We start from the raw sequence: 6,622 nt of genomic DNA, 5'->3' as shown, positions 1-6,622 counted from the left end.
CGTGACCTCTTGCCATGGTGACATGGTCGGCTCGCCCATGGCCATCTGAAGAACACAGATCTCTAACTGCATTCTGTAATTGTTGACTTCATTTTGTATTATTTTAAAACATTTTCTGAGTGGCAATAGACCTACTTTGTCCCTAGCCATGAGATCCTGGCTTTAATGTGTCACCCTAATGGATTGGATCCTGTCTAGTAAAATTGGCATTTGATTTTCCCTTTGTCTGGTTTTAACTTCAGTATCTAAATACTTCCCCTAAAGCTACAATACCAAAGAGCCAGGTATAATATTAGGCATACTTTCTTAGTTATCTTGGTAAAACAAAAAAACGAGGATTTCCAATTCTTCCAACATTTTCCTTTACATTTGCAATTTAAATTATTTTAATATATGTATGAAATAAGACAAGTTGATAGCTAGAGCAATATCAAGTAATTGGAAAATCTATTACCTTTTATCTCTTGGTTAAAAAGAGGAAGTAGGTCAGTTCCTTATTAATATTATTAGCAAATACTATTTATAGCATGGTATAATTCCTAGGGAAAGGCATCCTAATTTTGACTTTCAAGCAGAAAGCAATCACTAACTCATTCTTAAATTTATTAAGAATGTAGCAGGCCAATTTTTCCAGAAGGAAGAGCTATTCCTTGATACTTACCAAAACAACAACAAAACAACTAAGCTGCTAAGACCTTTCCATTCCTCATGTTTACTTGCTAGAAGTTTGTCACAAGTGCATACTTCAGCCACATGCCATAGGTTGATGTGACGGAGAAAGAAACATAAACCTGAGAATAAAATCTTGATGGCCCAAAGTCTCTCATGTCTGTTTATTTATAGGCCGTTCTCTGAATATTTCTATCACAACTATAAAGCTAAAATTCTAGTAGATCTCTTCATTTGAGTTTTCTGGTGAGGAGGTTGAAACTGCCCAACCACTAAATTGAAGGTTTCTGGAATAAATCATAAAATATTTTTATAAACATCATTTCAAAGGCAAGGAACCGATGTTTGTGAATTTGGCTTGTTACTAAACTGAGAAGTTTGTCTGGGCGGCATCAAGATCTCGCCGCAGTCTCAACGCTTGCGTTGCATCCAAATAAATGACTATTTGGACATAAAAAACAGAAGCAAATATTTCTCAGGAAGAACTACAATTTGCTGCTGTCCAAGTCCTTCAAACACTGATGAAAATATTTCCAAAAATTTACTTCTCTGGTTTCCTTCTAAATGACATGAAAGGGTGGCGATGGCATCCTTTGATGTTTAGAAAGGAAGAAACCATATTTCAACTAGAAAGTCTAGGAAATATTAAAACCCTTCAAACTGGAAATTTCCACATTTGAAAACACACCAACAGCCACTGGGACAAATCGGCCCTAAACCCTGCTCGGTTTCCAGTTTCTTCTTCTTTTTAAAGGCTCGTTAATTGACAGCCCTACTTCTGGAAGGACGCTGGCCAGAGATTCAAGATACATGATTTCCTGAGTCGTGCTTCGTGCTGAACTTCCCCACAAGGCCAGAGAGATCCAGGCACTGCCCTGTGAAGAACACACGTTCCTCCAAAACTCAGATACCTAATCTGCAAAATGGACTTTTGTGCCTATTGTTTCTCTGGACTCCAATCATTTTAAGTCCTTAATCTGCAGAGTAAAACAAAAACAAACAAAAAATTAGAGCTTGAGTCTCTGGACAGTCTTCATAAACAACAAGAGCTGAGGTCTGCGTTATAATTTCATCACTAATTCTTCACTTGCCCTTTTCACGTTTATGCCTCTTCAAGCTCTGCAATCTTGTAAATACACGAGTGATGTTGGTGACTGGAGTGATGGGTCTCCATGGGCAGAGACCGTGACTAAGCTAATCCATTCCTCATCCTAATTATTCTTGTTCCCAGTTACTGCTGATCACAGGCTTCTGTTAACCTGAACTCTTACATTATATATATATATATATATTTTTTTTTTTTTTTTTTTTTAGGGCTTTGAGTCCTTTTTGTTTTGACACCATTTTCTCTAAGTTTCCCAAGCTGGCTACAAACTTGATGTCCTTTTTCCTCAGCCTCCTGAGTAGCTGGAATTATGGACGTGTATAATTACACCTAGATTTGAGTCCCTTGGGAGCTGGGGATATAGCTCAGTGGCACAGAGACTGCCTGGAAAGCTCAAGGTCCTGAGTTCAATTCCTGGTACAAAAAAAAAATCACTGAGTCTTTTATGTGATCTATTTATAGTTTGCTCTGATTGCTTGGGCATCACTTATTCTAAAATATTTCTAGACTATTTCCTTCGATTGGTTAAATATACTGCTTCCTATTTGCATATTATTTTAGTTTAGAAGAGTCAAAATATTTTCTCTATGATTCCCCTGCACCTTTCTCCTATCTTTTCAAGCATTGTCAGGTCACATTAGAAGTTTGATTTTCTTCTCTAATCTTTACTAAGGCAGTGAAGTTTCTTCAGATTTACTTTCTGAAGCAGTCTCAGCATTAATACTACCATATTTTGCACATCTTATAAAGTGTTCATCTAGTTCGATCAAAAATGAAATGAACACCTCAGGTTTCATAGGAAAAATTGCTTAATGGTGAGACAGAATCTTTGCATGGAAGGATCTGCAAGAATGACACTATAAGTTTCTTTTTTATTGAATCTAATTCTTCATCCCACATCCACCCCTTCACTGTCTTCCATGGCTGTCACAGAGAGCTTGTTTTGCACACATATTTTTGATGCTATTGTGCTATAAAAATGTTGCAATGGGTATGGTTCTTGTCTTTCTTGGTGCAGTGATTTTTCTCCAAAGTGCAAAGTAAAATTAAGTTTGCTTTGGAAAATTGTGTTCTTTTCATCCCCAACCCCAGTTTAATATGCTGAAGTCCTAATTCCTTGTTTCTAAGAATGGTTCTTGATGAGGAGATGACCTATGTGAAGAAAATCAAAATGAGGTCATTAGATAGATTTTCATCCAATGTAACTAATGTCCTTAAAAAATAAGAGGGGACTGTAAACACAGAGACACACACAATGGTGGTAAAATGACACACAGGAGAAGCCAGTCTTCTCTAAGCCAAGGACAAAGGCCTGGGACTCTTGGGCCTCTGAGCCCTCTCAAAAGGAATCAGTCCTGCTGCCATCTTGATCTGACCTCTAGCTCCCACATCTTCAAGGACTACTTGTGTATAATTGTTTCCTCTTGACCTCTTTACATACTAAGGTGTTCATGTTGAGGACCATAAGTTATAAACTGAGTCTAGGAAATGTCCAGGGCTATTCTTGTCCTACCCTTGGGCCAGGTCGGAATATGGAAATGCCACTCTTCTCTAGTCACAGCTGGAAGCCCTAAGGCTAATGACTGTGGCGCTCACAGGGCAAGATAAGACCTGCTGAAGACACCTGAGGAAACTAGTTTCCTTACTGCCTCCCCTGTCTCATCATTGTCCTTGTTCTTGTCCTTGCCCTTGAAAGAATTCTCTGCTCTTCCTAACTCAGTGTAGTCCCCACTACTGTTTCTGGAAACACCCAGTGCCCTTCACTCTCTGTCCTTGACTGGGTGCAGTGAATAAATACCAAGGTTCAGGGTGGCTCATGCATTTTGTTCCTAGAGAACAACTGGTCATCCCAGACCCCTTTTTTGTTCCCCTCTGTTTTTGTCTCTTACCTTTTCTTTTCTTCCCAAGTGCACCATAACACTTTCCAGGAGACTGAGAACTCACTGCAGGGATCCCCAGTAACTGGCACCATGGGAAGGGTCTCCAGTGGTACACAGCTTTCTTTCCTGTCTTTCTGAAGGCTGCTTTGTGGAACTGTAACTCTCTTAGAAGCAGATCACAGTGTTTGTGGCCTGGCACCCAATATATGAGCTGGGTTTTTGATTTGGCAAACTCGAGATTATCTCTTCTAGAAGACAATCAGGCAAGTTATCTTTCAGAGAGCTTTCCCAGTGTAGGAACTCTTTTAGAGATATCATCTGTCACAAAACTCCAGGACACAGGTACCAATATTATTTTACAGGTGGAAAAAATTGTGAAACAGAAAGTTTAAGTAACTTCAAGTCATGTAGTGTTTGAACTGACAGTGAAACCAAGTAGTTTAACTGCAGAAACAGAGTGTCTTTGTAAAAAACAGATAAGCAGGGCCCTGACAAAAATTTTAAAGAAAAGGATAAAGAAAAAGAACAAAATAGTGAAATGACTAAATAAATTATGATTTACCCATTCATCAAATGTAGCATAATAACAAAATAAACAAACATATAACAAATAATGTAAGATATAATTAAAACAATGACTTCAAATATATATGATGATACAGGAAAACATTCACAATCTGATGTTAAATGAAATAATATATAGGAGCTATCTATGTAATTAAAAACCCAATGTTATAAATAAAAATTAGAAATTAGAAGATCTTTGTTTCTAGTGACTGGATAAAAGGTCATTTTAATTTTTCTCTATGCTTGTATTTCCATTTTTTATAGCTAATTACATCCTAACTCCAAAACTTAAAGCATGCTAAAGTATAAAAATTCCCAAAATGAATCTCTCCTGATTTCTAGCATTGAATACAAGGGGGGGGTGGCCTCAATTCTGACCTTTGTCTGCATTAGACTTCTTAGTTTTCATTACACAAAAAACATCAATTCTAGCAATGGCTCAGCTGACTCTGATAGATGTGTCCTTCATCAGCATCATAGATTATCTATACTCAGCATCTCTCCGGAGAGCATAACCTTGAACTCAGCTGCTCAAAAACAGTTAAAAAGCTGATGTTAAAAAAAAAATGTCAGTAAAACTCCCAGATGACCATGCAGTCTTTTGGGATCTGACATTTTACCCAGGTCTTACAGTTGTATCCCACAACCACACGGTTGGCTCCTTATAGAACTGCTTTCCTGAGCTGAATTTGCCCATGAAACCACCAGCTTGCCCTGAGGGACCTTGGAGGAAACAGCCCAATAAAATCGCTGCTGTGCTTTATGTGTGGGCACTACAGAAACAGTTTACCACCTCACCACAGTATGGGAGGGAGTTTCTCCCAGGTCAAAACCCACTGTGACTCTTCAAAATGAGGAGTTTATTTGTATTTCATGGACAATGTAACTTATACTGTCCATTCATAAACTGTATCTCACATAAGCACTTCTGTTCTAGCTGCTATAAAACTCTGGGCCAAATATGTGTTATTCCTCTACCAAATATCCAGGCGTGTGATGTGCCAGTCCTTCATTTTCTCCTGGTAGTCTCCCCCAAACATACACACACCTCCATTTTCTAATTTATATGTTCCTTCAAAGTCACCTAGAACAAGAAGGTAGGGGAATTAAAAACACAATAAAGAGAGAGAAAAGGGAGAGGGGGGAAGGAGGAGACCTGTTGCTCCATCTGCTTTTCTAGAACAATCTACAGTAACTCAAAAGAAACTGACATAAGGAAAACATGATGGATCGAAGATCTTTTTTCCCCACTGCTGGTTTTCAAGAAGAATTGACAGAATCCAAGTCCTAGGTGCACAGAGCTCTGAAGGAATCCACTTTGGCAAGGGCAATCACCTAAAATAAATTTTTCTCAGGGAACAGGCCAGCTGCTTGGGGGCCAAACAGTCAACAGAGGACAAGAGCTTGTGTCTGTGTTTCTGTGCGATCTTTCAGGCTCCCATTCTACACTGCATCACGCTCCATTGACAGATTTTTAGTTTCAGAAAAATGAGGGCAAAGCTAAATCCCACAACACAGGAGCGCAGGCAGGGGGGTCTTGTGGTTAGGACCACCCTGTTCAAGCCTACCGAGACATTCACACACGGCTTTCTAGAACTTACCCTGTTCACACCTAAGAAGACTTCTGTGGTTCTCTCCCCTCTCCTGTTCCTTGTCCTCACAGAATTGCCATCATCTGTTGTTTTTCCATTCAGTATCAGATGTCAGTGTCTCAGCTCAGCTCAGCATTTGCTCCTCTCTTTCCTGTCAACAGCAGTGTGGCCGTCCTAGTCCTAACTTTCCCTCCAGAGCCATCTGCCTCCTTCAGCTGCTGAGTCATTGAAGGCACCAACAGACTTCCGGTGGGCAGCAGCAGCCACTGAGCAAACACAACCCATTGTCAGGACTTGAAAGGGAACTTCCAAAAGGGAGCAAATTCAGGGGACCTAGAAAGCGGGGGAGAAGTTCAGGCAGGATGCAAGATACAGAGTACAAGGAAAATCAAATTTCATAAATGAGAGTGGCATGCATGGAAAATTCCTTTATTGGCAATAAGGAGATAGTTCATTAGCCTGGGCAAGCTTGCAGAGGGTTATGCTAAGTTCCCAGCTTTTCTTACCTAACGGTGTCCACCTTCAGGTTTGTGACCAGTTAAGGACGAAGGTGACCCCAGCTTCTACTTAAATAGAAGGATACTGAGACACACATGCATGAAGTTCTGAGCTTCTGAGTGCCTTGATTTGGCTATTGATCTTTAAATATCTACTGCTTCAAAACCAAAGCCTGGCTACATTTGAACTTTCCATTTAGTATTTCCCAAAAGCCACTGAATTAAGGTCAATTCTATGGAAAAGAATGAAGTATAGCACGTCATACAGGAAAAGCTTGATATTGACTTTTAAAATGAGTCTTGGTAAGAACT

At 39.5% G+C, this 6,622-nt stretch overlaps 1 long non-coding RNA gene across 1 annotated transcript; it reads right to left on the bottom strand.

Annotated features, from left to right (window-relative positions):
- Window positions 1–630: 630 nt before the first annotated feature.
- On the bottom strand, window positions 631–6,012 carry LOC134478217 (uncharacterized). Its single transcript, XR_010050704.1, has 3 exons — window positions 5,823–6,012; window positions 3,664–3,902; window positions 631–1,646 (listed from the first exon to the last, which is right to left on the bottom strand). It is a non-coding gene; the product is annotated as an uncharacterized LOC134478217 (long non-coding RNA).
- Window positions 6,013–6,622: the final 610 nt, after the last annotated feature.

The sequence above is a fragment of the Cavia porcellus genome, unplaced genomic scaffold (genome assembly GCF_034190915.1).
Source record: "Cavia porcellus strain 051 isolate PalLab524CR breed Dunkin Hartley unplaced genomic scaffold, mCavPor4.1 scaffold_12, whole genome shotgun sequence".
NCBI classification, from domain to species: Eukaryota; Metazoa; Chordata; class Mammalia; order Rodentia; family Caviidae; genus Cavia; species Cavia porcellus.
Note: the sequence above shows the minus strand (reverse complement) of the source record. Positions and strands in the feature narration are given on the sequence as shown.